Raw genomic sequence first — 13,568 nt, 5'->3', positions numbered from 1 at the left:
ACTTACTTCCTAAATTAAATTAAAAAAACAATAAGATACCACTTAAATTAATACAACAATAAGATACCACTACATACCTATTAGAATGCCCCAAATTCAGAGCACTGACTACTGACTACCAACGAGGAGGTAGAGCTACTGGAAACTGATTTACTGCTGATGGGAATGCAAAACGATAGAGCCACTTTGGAAGGCAGGATGGTGGTTTCTGACAAAGCTAACCATACTCTTAGGAGCTGCACTCCTTGATATGTATTCTACTCGGGAGGCTGAGGCAGGAGAATGGCGTGGACCAGGGAGGCGGAGCTTGCAGTGAGCTGAGATCTGGCCACTGCACTCCAGCCTGGGCTACAGAGCGAGACTCCGTCTTAAAAATAAAAAATAAAAATAAAAAAAACTCCATTGTCCACACAGAAAATTGCATGCAAATAATTGTAACATCTTTATGCATCATCACCAAAAACTAGAAGCAACCAAGATATTCTTTCATAGGTGAATAGATAAAGAAACTGTGATATAGCCATACAATGGAATATTAGTCACTAGTAAAAAGAAATGAGGTATGAAGCCATGGAAAGATATGTGGGAATCAAGTGCATGTGGATAAGTGAAAGAAACCAGTGTGAAAAGGCTGCATGATATGTAATGGTAACAATGGAACATTTCAGGAAAGGCAAAACTATGGAGACAATAAAAAGATCGGTGATTTTTAGGGGTTTGCACTCTGTAGTCCATTGTTTCAACCTTGTCCACGCCAACATCCTGCAGTCCTTACCCCATTGCTCTTTCCTCGTGTTTGTCCAATTGTTACTCTTCCGTGCATGCCCCACCATTTGTAAGTCACACTTCTGCTTCTACCCAGTCACCTCCTTTCCCACGGATATAGATGGTGTTGCCTCCAGCCCTGGGAGAAAAACAGATTGCTACAGTTACTGGTGCTACCAGAGGAGTGACTTCTACATATGAAATGCATCTGTGAGTTTATGTATCTCCCTTCCTTAACAAAAGGAGGCTCGTACACTACGATGTCGAAAAGCACTGGCAAGAACCCTGATAAGAAATGAAGGCTGCCCCATTTAGAATGGTAAGCTAAGGGCAGGCAACTTGGATGCACCTGAAAGGATATTGTGTTTTGTTAAAAAGATGAAAACACTCACAGTGAAGCTGTCATACCTCAGAAGGAGCTGTGTATAGAGGACACTGAAGAATAGAGGCCCTGGGTCCTTCAGGCAGGAGATGTGGGGCTCTGTGTTCCTGGGATTGGTTTTGTAGTGAGACTTTGCTCATCAACTGCAGGAACCGTCACAGGTCCAGGAGGCCAGGAGGGTTTTGGAAGATGGCTCTGGTGCAGCACCTGTGGGAATAGTTGGAGAAAATATCTCAGCCTACGTCCTCGGGCCTGAACATTGGGAACAGAATGATCGCTCGACTGGGTGCCACCTATGGCTGGTCTCCTGGCAACTCCGAACAGAAAGCTGCAATTTCTGAGTTCCGGAATCTCACACCCATGTAGTCACACTCTGTGGTTAGGATAAAGACACTTTATCCTTAAATGTCCGGCTCTTCAACCTTTGAAACCTCGGGGAATTTAAGGTTCTAACAGCACGCGTAGGAGCCTCTTTCATTCAGTTGGTGAGGAAATTAAAAGAAAAAAAGAAATCATTTGTTCCAAAGTTCCCAGGATGGACTGGCTGGTAACAACTCACTCTGCAGGGGGAAAAAACAAAAGGCTTTGTGGTAGTTTATTCTGTGTCAACCAAGTAAACTGGAAGTACGTTACCTGGAATACCCTTTCTAGGTTAGTACAGGCCAAAAGAGGACTCTATGCAGAAGCTTGCAGGCAGAAGTGAAGCAGCTGCTCTGATTCTCGGAAGTTGTCTTGGTGACACAGTGACAGCCAGGCTGAGTCCCACAGCTCCTGCTGGACCTCACTCTGCCTGTTCTTATTCTCAGCTGCTGACCTTGCTGGCCCATAGCAGACCCGGGACAACCACCAAATGCTTGGCTGTAGACCTACAGAAATAGTCCCTATAGAGAAACACCAGCTTCCAGAAACTTCTCTAGCTCCCTTTGTGGTCCCACTATAGCACCTGGAAATGCCTGGCTTTTTAAAAGTACCTGGAGGGCTTTTTCCTAAACCTTGAGTCTGTGATGAGAATTGCATTCCTGGCACTACAAGGGCAACCGTGGCCAGGACTGTATTCTTCTGCGGCACCGGGTGCCCTCACTGTGATGGGCACACCCTGATGATGCTTTGAACCCTCTCCATCTCATTGCCAGCCCAGACCTTGCTTCCCGTGGGCCTTGAGATGTCCAGGTATTCCCTTGACCCCAGGTACAGTCACGCAAGTATGTGGCCCTGACAGCCTTCGGAAGAGGACTGGGTGTCATTACAAAAGGTACTTGCCATGGTATTTCACAGCACTTCATCCACTCAGAATCTCTGCTTTCATGATGGAACCATGACTGGTGTGCACTTTGGGTGGTACACTTTGGACTTTTTATGGACTGAAAATTTGTGTCTCTCCAAAATTCACACATGAAAGCTTTAACCCCCAATGAGATGGTATTAGAAAGTGAAGTCTTTTAGGAGGTAATTAAGTTTAGATGAGGAGGATCGGGGTCCCACGATGGGATTAGTGTCCTTATAAGAAGAAGAAGAAGAAGAAGAAGAAGAAGAAGAGAGAGGAAAGCTGTCTTTCTCTCTGTGAGGACATAGGACCAGAAAGAGGATCCTCACTGAGAAACTGAATCACCCAGCCCCTTGCTATTGGACTTCCAGCCTCCAAAACTGTGAGAAATAAAAGTCTGTTGTTTAAGCCACCCAACTATGGCGTTTTGTTATAGTAGCCTGAATAGACTAAGACAGGATTGTTAATTGGGGAACGTAGGAACTTAGTATAAGTATAAATTAGAAGATACTACTGGCTTCTAACAGAGTGGGGACTTGGTTCAGCTTCCTTGATTTTCACGCCAATTGCTGAGGACAGCTTCTACTCTGTCACCATTGCTGGTCCATTTCAGGCAGCCAAAGGAAACAGGATTATGCCATCTTAGAGTCCATCTGAGATGCTAAGAGGCATTTGATAATGGATCAGTAAACTCTGGTTCATGGGGCTCCCACCCACTTTTGTAAATGAAGTTGATAGGAGCACAGCCATGCTCATTTGCCTGTGTACTATCTACAGCCACTTTTGTGCTACGACAGCAGAGCTGAGTAGTTGCAACACAGACCACGTGGCTTGCAAATCCCAAAATCTCTACTACCTGGCCCTTTAAGAAAAAGTTTACTGACTCCTAATCTGCTGACTTCCAGTGATCCTAAGTCTCATGTTTGCCTTATTGGGTCATAAGCATTCCTTAAAATATTAGCTCTTTTATTCTCATTTTTCTGGTAGCTGCCTCTTCCTTTCCTGCTCTGTCAAAGAAGTAATTTTGCGTATCTCATAATTCCTTGGAGGGCTTTTTTACTTTTAATAATTCAGTTCATTTGGTTGTGTTGTGGCCTCAGCTCTCTTATCTACTCTAAAAAATTAGGATTTTATATATTATTGGCTTTTTGTCATTATTATAAGGGCAGAAGTGATTTTTCTTATGACTTTCTATATCCTAATTAGGGATGAAATACCACAAAACTAAGTTATAGATTATTAGTATCAATAACTCTTAACATCACAAAGATGTATCCATTAAGAACATTCAGCATGTCTTATCTATCTACATGTCTGCTCTCTTTGGTGATATATTAAAAAATGTAAGGATGAGACTTCTCTGACCCAAATTGCAGACCGCTTAGATGTGGGCACCTTCTCAGTCTGTTTTTCCCATCACCTCCTCTTATGAGTTGTACTCCCACTTACAGGACGAATAACAGAGTGGGAAATTCTGTGCTTGGATGCAAGCCTTGGTTGATAAAGCCAATGGTTTTTTTTTGTTTGTTTTTGTTTTTGTTTTGCCTTCTTTCAGTGAATAAACAGTGGAACATTTGTGTTATTTTTGTGCCATTAGTTTATTCATTTAACTTTCTTTTAAATTTCCAAGTGCAGCTAAATTTCTTTTTTCTGGGATTTAACCATGCCAGGGGCAGGTCTGCTTTCTAATGCTAGTGGAGAAAAATACCCCAATGAGAGATGATGGCTCTTCCAGATGCCATTAACTGTCCAAAGAGAATTTACCACCTCCTGAGATAAATTTAGCATTAAGTGGCTCAGATTGATGGTTGTAGCAGCAACATGGCAAAACCATATAGGAGGAACTTTCCAGGAACGAAAGGATAAGATCAGATCAGCTGTCAGTCGGCATTGAGGCTGTGACCCTGGTGTCGCTACTCGATCACTTGACACTTCTGAGAAGGATGACACACCTTGGGCGTGGGTACCTGCCAGTGACGGCAGCCCCATTAAGTAGCTTCTTGGACAGCTCAGTAGATAAACTGATTGCTTTACAGAATGTGGGTCTTTTAAAATTAATTATCCCAACTGTCTGTACAAGGATACTAATAAATTCTTTGTTTCCATTGTTTTCATTTGTACAAGACTCATTTTATGTGAAACTGTTGAAACACCAACAAATCAGCTCCATTATTATTTATTAATGATTATTGGAGCAGCTGAATCCATCCTATTTTCCTCCAGAAACCAAACTTCCAACAGTAGTTTCTGTTGAGACAGGTGAGGAGCTAGGGGCTGAAACTCTCTGAGCGGTGAAAAGCGGGGTTCACAGGCGTGGTGGGTCTGCGGGGACAGGACAAATACCAGGTGTCTGTAGCTTCATCCTAAAAAATGTGCTTCTTCCTGACAGTATTTTTTTTTCCTGTTGTGAAAAGTTCACAACGGTTTTAGTTTTCAGGAAATAAAAACATATAAAATGTTTTTTATAAAGAAATATTTCAAATATCCCTTAGAGTAGAAGTCTCCAACCCCTAGGCTGTGGACAGCTACCAGGCTGTGGCCTGTTAGGAACCGGGCCACACAGCAGGAGGTGAGCAGCTGGCCAGGGAGCATGACTGCCTGAGCTCGGCCTCCTGTCAGATCAGCGGCAGCATTAGATTCTCATAGGAGCGCAAACCCTATTGTGAACTCTGCATGTGAAGGATCCAGGTTGTGTGCTCCTGATGAGAATCGAATGTCTGACGATCTCAGGTGGAACAGTTTCATCCCGAAACCACTTCTGATATGGTTAGGCTGGGTCCCCACCCAAATCTCATCTTGAATTGTAGATCCCACAATCTCTATGTGTCACGGGAGGGACCTGGTGGGAGGTAATTGAATCATGGGGGTAGGTTTTCTTGTGCTGTTCTTGTGATAGTGGATAAGTCTCACGAGACCTGATGGTTTTATAAAGGGCAGTTTCCCTGAACTGGCTTTCTTGCCTGCTGCCATGCAAGAAGTGACTTTGCTCCTCCTTCGCCTTCTGCCATGATTGTGAGGCCTCCCCAGCCACAAGGAATTGAGTCCATTAAACCTCTTTTTCTTTATAAATTACCTAATCTCAGCTATTTCTTCATAGCAGTATGAAAATGGACTAATACAACCCATTACTCTGGTCCGTGGAAAAATTGTCTTCCATGAAACTGGTCCCTGGTGCCAAAAATGTTGGGGACTACTGCCTCAGAGGATAGAGAATAATGTAAGCACTCGCCTTCATCATCCCGATTTAAAGAAAGGATGACTTTTCCCTCACAGTTGCTTCAGGTCATTTTCTGAAATGAATGCTTTCTAAGAGAACAGCAGCCCACTTTTCTCACCAGGCTGGAATCTGTGGCACCCGTGTTCCTGGATGGATGACCTCCTCCTGGGCTTGCATTGCATGAGTCCTTCTTATTCCCCTGACTTCCTTGACTTCCTCCCCAGGCTCCTCCTTAACTCTCCAAAATGCTTGCTCATGCTCAGCATCTGCAGACTTTTCTTCCACTCTGTATTTCAGAAACCCAGCTGTTCCTTTTCCACTTCCCTTGGGACAGGAGCCAGGGCCATCCATGTGCTTGCAAAGTCTATTTCCGAAAAGCTGTTTACCTCCCTTGAACTTTAAAGGTTTTCGGCTGACACATTTTGCCCGTAATAGAGTCAACCCCATTTCCCAGAATTGTCTACTAAATTCTCAATAGCATAACCCACACACATCTAGGTGGGAATGTTTCAGCTGTATTCATTAATTATTACTGCTATGTAATATTCCACTGTATACTTCACTTCTGTTGGCAGGTGTTACATGTTTGAGTATTATTAAACTATGCTGTTATAAATACTACATCTATCTCGTATTGCTCATGTGTAAATTTTTTTAAAAATAGGATGACAATTTAGAAGATACGTGTATTCTAAACTTTACTAGATGCTGCCAGGATCTTTCCCAAAGTGGTTGTATCCCCCAACCCTTAATATTGGCAGAGTTTTAAATTTTCACTTATCTGATGTATAAAATATTATCGGCCTTTCCTGTTTCCTACTCTGCAAAGTTTCTGAGTCAGTCTTTTGTTCCTTTTTCATTGGGCTGTTTTGAATTTTCTATTGATTTATAGGATCCATATGCGTATCCATGTTTATCACCTATGCATATGATGTGTACATCTATATACAAACATATACATATGTGTGTATATATGTATTCTGAATTCTGATCCTTTATGGATTATATGTATTGTAAATAGCTCTTCTGAGTTTATGTCTTTCTTTTATACTATCTTTTGATGGACCAAAGTTTTTGATTTTAACATAGTCAAATTTAGAAACATTTTTTCTTTACGGTTCATGCTGCTTTTGCAATATGTTTATGAAATCATTTAGTACATGACAATATTTTTCAAATTATCTATATTGTCTTCTAAGTTTTCAAGTTTTGCCTTTCACCTTAAATCTTCATTTTACCTCAGAATTGATTCTTATATTTGGTGTCATATAGGAAAAAGGATTGTCCTTTCCTTTAGCTGTGAATAACCAAGTGCTCTCTAGCCAATTTTGGATAAGCTATCCTCCCTTCCCACCATGGCCAGTAATGACATTTATCTCATGAATCAAGAATCCACATTTGTGGCTATTTCTCTTTTTTCACCTCATTTGTTTAGCCCTGCAACACTACATTTATAACTACCCTAGTTTTATGGCTTTTAGTGGCAGATAGACAATCATCATTTTTTCTTCTACTCTTTAGGTTATCTTAGCTCTTCACTCTCTCATGCACATTTTAGAATCAGCACATCAAATTCAATAAAATTTCTGTTGGAATTTCCATTAGAATTGATTAGGTCTTTGGATCAATTTGCGCAGGTTTGATTTAAGTTACTTTAGAACACAGTGTATCATAGCATTCACTTAGGACTTTTTTCAATTATTCCAAGAAAATTTTATACTTTTCTTCATTAAGACATGCATATCTTATGCTTAGATTTAGTATTTGGTTACTAAAGATGGGTTTAAGGGAGTTGCTACTGTAAACTGTAATTTCCATATGCGTATATAAAGAATGTATGTTCTTCAATTGTTGACTGCACTGTTGCAGAGATACTGTCACCAGATGAGTTTGGCAATTGGCTTCTGCTTTCTATATCCCCCAAGGTTTTCTGTTTATTTGATCTACTTTGAGTACTATATTCAAATCTTCTACTATAATGACAGAATTTAAAATTTCTTTAAATTTTAAATTTTTAAAATTTCTTTTTTCTTCATTCAATATATTTGACGCTAAGTTTTCAGATACATGGAAGTTTAGAAAAAACATGAACCTAAATTTTGGCTATTATGTAGAAACATCTTTAAATATTTAGTGCTTTTGCTTTAAAAATTATTTTTCCTGATAGTTATATAATTTTACCAGTTTATCTTCGGTTGTCTTCCTTATATGTATTTTTTTCTACATTTTAACTTACAATATTCACCTGTCCTTGTATCTATGTTGCTTATTTTACAAAGAGCATTGATATGGTTTGACTGTGTCCCCACCCAAATCTCATCTTGAATTGCAGTTCCCATAATCTGCATGTCATGGGAGGGATCTGGTGGGAGGTAATTTAATCATGGAAGCAATTACCCTTATGCTGTTCTCATGATAGTGAGTTCACATGGCTGGGGAGGCCTCAGGAAACCTACAATCACGACAGAAGGGGAAGCAAACATGTCCTTCTTCACATGGTGGCTGGAAGGAGAAGCACCAAGCAAAAGGGGGAAAGCTATGTGAGCTGTGAGTCAATTAAACCCCTTTCCTTTATAAATTACCCAGTCCTGGATATGTCTTTATTAGCAGTGTGAGAATGGACTAGTACAGTAAATTGGTACTGGGTAGTGGGGCAGTGCTTTAAAGATACCCCAAAATGTGGAAGCAACTTTGGAATTAGGTAACAGGCAGAGGTCGGAACAGTTTGGAGGGCTCAGAAGAAGACAGGAAAATGTGGTAAAGTTCAGAACTTCATAGACACTTGGAGGATTCAGAAGACAGGAAGATGTGGGAAAGTTTGGAACTTTCTAGAGACTTGTTGAACAGCTTTGATCAAAATGCTGCTAGTAATATGGACAATGATGTTCAGGCTGAGGTGGTCTCAGCTGGAGGTGAGAAACTTGTTGGAAACTAGAGTAAAGGTTACACTTGCTATGCAAAGAGACTGGCAGCATTTTGCCCCTACTCTAGAGATCTGTGGAACCTTGAACTTGAGAGAGGTGATTTAGGGTATCTGGCAGAATAAATTTCTAAGCAGCAAAGTGTTCAAGAGGAAGCAGAGCATAAAAGTTTGGAAAATTTTCAGCCTGATGATGCAATAGAAAAGAAAACCCCATTTTCTGGGGAGAAATTAAAGCCAACTGAAGAAATTTGCATAACAAACAATGAGCCAATGTTAATCACCAAGACAATGGGGAAAACATCTCCAGGTCATGTCAGAGACCTTAAAAGAGACCCTCCCATGGGCCAGGAACTGCTCTATGAAACCTTGGGACATGGTGCACTGAATCCCAGCTGCTTCAGCTCCAGCCGTGGCTAAAAGGGGCCAAGCCGTGGCTAAAGCAGCTCCGGCTGCTGCTTCAGAGAGTGCAAGCTCCAAGGCTTGGCAGTTTACACATGGTATTGGGCCTGTAATTGCACAGAAGTCAAGAACTGAGGTTGGGGAATCTCTGGCTAGATTTCAGAGGATGTTTGGAAACACCTAAATATCTAGGCAGAAGTTTGCTTCAGGGATGGAGCCTTCATAAAGAACCTCTGCTAGGGCAGTGTGGAAGGGAAATGTGGTGTCAGACCCTTCAGAGTGTCCCCACTGAGGCACGGCCTAGTGGAGGTGTGAGAAGAGGGCCACCATACTCACCCCAGAATGGCAGATCCACTGACAGCTTGCACCATGAACCTGGAAAAGCTGCAGACACTTAACACCAGCCAATGAAGGCAGCTGGGAGGGGGCTGTATCCTGCATAGCCACAGGTGTGGAGCTGCCCAAGGCCATAGGAGCCCACCTCTTGTATCAGCATGCCCTGGATGTGAGACATGGAGTCAAAGAAGATCATTTCAGAGGTTAAAGATTTGGCTGCCCCTCTGAATTTCAGACTTGCATCAGGCCTGTAGTCCTTTCATTTTGGCAAATTTCTACCATTTGGAACAGGTGTATTTGCCCGATACCTGTATCTAGAAAGTAACTAACTTGCTTTTGATTTTTCAGGCCTATAGGCAGAAGGGACTTGCCTTGTCTCAGATGAGACTTTGGACTTGGCGTTTTGGGTCAATGTTGGAATGAGTTAATACTTTGGGGGACCATTGGAAGGGAGTGATTGTGTTTTGAAATGTGAGGACATGAGATTTGGCAGGGGGGCTATTGGTGAGATGATATATTTTGGTTCTGTGTCCCCACCCAAATCTCAACTTGAATTGTAGTTTCCATAATCCCCATGTGTCATGGGAGGGACCCAGTGGGAAGTAATTGAATCATGAAGGCACTTACCCTCATGTTGTTCTCATGATAGAGAATGAGTCCTCATGAGATATGATGGTTTTATAAGGGGCTTTCCCCCATTTTTCTTGGCATTTCTTCCTGCCACCATGTGAAGAAGGACATGTTTGCTTCCCCTTCTACCATGATTGTAAGTTTCCTGAGGCTTCTCCAGTCATGCTGAACTGTGAGTCAATTAACCTCTTTCCTTTATAAATTACCTGGTCTTGGATATGCCTTTATTAGCAGCATGAGAATGGACTAATATAAGCATGCAGCTTGATTTTTTTTATATCAAGTGTAATATATCTGTCTCGAAAGGTTTTTTTTTTTTTTTTTAATTTATATAATGGGCTGGGTGCAGTGGCTCATGCCTGGCTGTAATCCCAGCATGCTGGGAGGCCGAGATGGATGGATCACTTGAGGTCAGGAGTTTGAGACCAGCCTGGCCAACATGGTGAAACCCTGTCTCCACTAACAATACAACAATTAGCCATATGTGGTGGCATGCATCTGTAGTCCCAACTACTCAGGAGGCTGAGGCTGGAGAATCACTTGAATGCTAGAGGTGGAGGTTGCAGTGGGCCGAGATTGCACCATTGAACTTCAGCCTGGGAGAGAGAAAGACTGTGCTTAAAATAAAATTATATAATGTAAAGTTGAGCTTATGTCTACCATATTTCTTTATGCTTTCCATTTGTTACACCTTTTGCATATTTTCTTTAATCTATCATTTTTTTGGCTCGTATAAATTAATTTTTTCTCTTTCAATTTTCTCTTTTACAAATTTTACAAGCTTCATTTCTATAATTATATTTCCAAAGTCTAAAAGTAGACTATATCTCTACTTTACTTCCCAATACTCTTGTTCAGCACTTAATTTTGGTTTTATACACTACTTTTACCAAACATTTTACCAAACATGTATCATATGTGTTTTTATAGCCCTAGAGAATTAGATTTAGTTTTTATTGTCTTATTTGGTCAATACTTGTATGGATTTACATCACAATTCATTTTGGTCACCTTTCCCTCTATCTGAGGCCTCTTTACTTCTGCTGGAAGAACATATTTTAGAATTTTGTTTAGAGAGGAATCTCTCAGTGGTAGACACTCAGTAATTTATTTGTGTGAAATAATTTATTTGTCTTTAATTTGTCCTCATTTTGAAACATATTTTCTTGAAGGGTGAATATTTTCTCCCATTGTTAAGCATGGAATCTCATTGTTTTCTGGATTGTCTAGCTTCTACTGAGGTTTCAACCATATTTGCAATGATTTTTCTTTTCTTTGTTTTTATTTCTGCCTGCTTTTAGGGCTTTCTCTTGGTCTTTTGTGTTCTATAGTTTTCTGTTATTGATTTATATGGCTCCTAGATTTAGCAAATAAAAATATAGCACACCCAGTTAAAGTTCACAAATTTGAAATTCACACTAACAATGTGTATTTATTTTCCCTTTTCTTTCCTTTTTTTAAGTGTAAGAATTCCTCATGCAATATTGGTATACACTTATACTAAAGATTACATTCATTGTTTATGTAAAATTCAAAATTTAATTGGATATTCTGTATTTTATTAGACATCTCCATTCATTTGTTTTTTTTTCTGATGATTATCCAACTTTTAAATTTTATTATTGTTGACAGTTTCAAGATTCTGAAAACTTTATCTGGGAGAATTCTTAGAGGCTTAAGTTGACAGTGAATTATTGCAGAGAGAATTTACATTGACTTCTGCCATTTGTCTGTGGGCACCAAAAAATCCAGGACTACTTTTTAAAAAACTTTAACCCTAAAATTTTATTTTAAAATTTCTTATACTTTGAGTCTTATTTTCTCATTTACTTCTTTTAAATGCTTCATTAAAGAGTCTTATCAATTTGCATGGCCCTAGCCAATGCCTGTTTAATATCTTCATTTACATGTTTTATAGGCATCTCATCTCAAAAACAACATATTTAAATTTAAAGTGTTTTTCTCCTTTCATTACTGTAGTCTGCTTCGTCCCTTCTGAGCACAATTCCAGTTCACATTCAACTATCATCTCAAGTCTCCCAAACTTGGGGATTTCTGAGTTCCCAGGAGAGATGAACTGATTGGCCCACTCAGCGACATTTGGGACTATAAAAATTAATGTACACTCAGAAGAGTTATGGTGACAGACTTTTTGAATAGGGAAGACAGTTAACAAAAAGTAGAGTTATATATCTGCCACATTAAAAAAAATTCCAATAATTTTTTTAAAACCCTGTTGTTAAATCCAACAGTCATTTTTCAGTGACCCATTATTTGGTGTATTAGCAATATTGGACACTTTACCACTCCTTCCTCCTGGAATCTTTTAACTTATTTACTTTTTATTTGGTATCCAGAAAACCAAGGTCTACTGCTTTACCTCTGAATCTATTGACTATTTCTTCACAACCTCCTTTGCAATGTCCCTTTTCTCTTGATCTCTAATAGCTGAGATACTCACAGGCCCAGCCAGTTCTCAGACATCATCTCTTCTTCAACTATAATCACCCCTTTGATAATGTTATATCCAAACCAGAGGCTTTAAATTACATCCACATGAGAGGATACTCAGTGTTTTGTCTCCGATTTACCCCTCTTCTTCAAACTTCATATTAACATATCCAACTGCCCATTTGACATCTCACTTATACATCAAATAAACATTGTAAACTTCAAACGTCCAAAACTGAGTTCATAATATTTCACTCCTAAACCTGTTTTTCCCACAGTCTTCCCCATTTCAGTTATGGGTAAATACATTTTTCCAGTTGCTCAGTTCAAAAAGTCATAGTATTATTTACTCTTTGCTCTCAAACACTCCACACCTATCTGTTATCAAATCCTGTTTGCTCTCCCTTCAAATACATCCAGAACCTTACCACTTCTCACCTTCTCTCCTGCTACTGTTCTAGCCTGTCATGTCTCTCCAGGATTATTGCAATAGTCTGTTCTGTTCTTGTTCCTCTTTGGAGTCTTAAATACACAGTAGCCATAAGGATCACTCCTCTGCTTTAAAGCTTCCCCAGTGGCTTCTAAGAAAAATTAAAAGGTCCAAGTCCACCCTATGCTGGACTGAGATTGTCATGGCCAAGCACATGTGACCTGCAGGCTCAGCTCCCTTTCTGTCTCTTGCTCACTCTTTCGAGCTATCCCAGCTTTTTGACATTTCCTGGAACCCATCAGACCAGCTTGCACTTCAGGGGCCCTGTGCATCCTGGTTTTTGCAATGTCTTTGCAAAAAAAGTAACTTAGCCAGGGTTTCTGGAGTAGAAGTAAAGATGCTCCCTTTCTCCGGTATGCAAAACACGACTATTCGTAGGCACTCATGCTCCAGGTTTCGCCATCTTTTATAAACACCTGCACTCTGATTTGAAAGGTCAACTCCAAAGTCTTCTTGTCTTTGCAATGTCTTTTTTGTCACTCTCCCCAGATACCTGCACAACTTACTCTCTCACCTGCTTTAGGCCTTTACCCAAATCTCACATTCTCAGTGAGGCTTTCCATGGTGAACCTACATAAAATTTCCTTCCTTCCTTCCTTCCTTCCTTCCTTCCTTCCTTCCTTCCTTCCTTCCTTCCTTCCTCTTTCTTTTTTCTTTCTTTCCTTCTTTCTTTTTTTCTGAGACAGAGTCTTGCTCTATCAGCCAGGGTGG

At 40.3% G+C, this 13,568-nt stretch overlaps 1 long non-coding RNA gene across 1 annotated transcript; it reads right to left on the bottom strand.

The window, feature by feature from the left end:
- Positions 1–444: 444 nt before the first annotated feature.
- LOC105487531 (uncharacterized) lies at positions 445–10,498 on the bottom strand. The gene is made up of 4 exons (XR_011623014.1): positions 9,914–10,498; positions 9,287–9,449; positions 1,174–1,354; positions 445–904 (listed from the first exon to the last, which is right to left on the bottom strand). It is a non-coding gene; the product is annotated as an uncharacterized lncRNA (long non-coding RNA).
- Positions 10,499–13,568: the final 3,070 nt, after the last annotated feature.

This window comes from Macaca nemestrina, chromosome 5 (assembly GCF_043159975.1).
Source record: "Macaca nemestrina isolate mMacNem1 chromosome 5, mMacNem.hap1, whole genome shotgun sequence".
NCBI lineage: Eukaryota > Metazoa > Chordata > Mammalia > Primates > Cercopithecidae > Macaca > Macaca nemestrina.
This window is presented reverse-complemented; position numbering and strand designations above follow the sequence as displayed.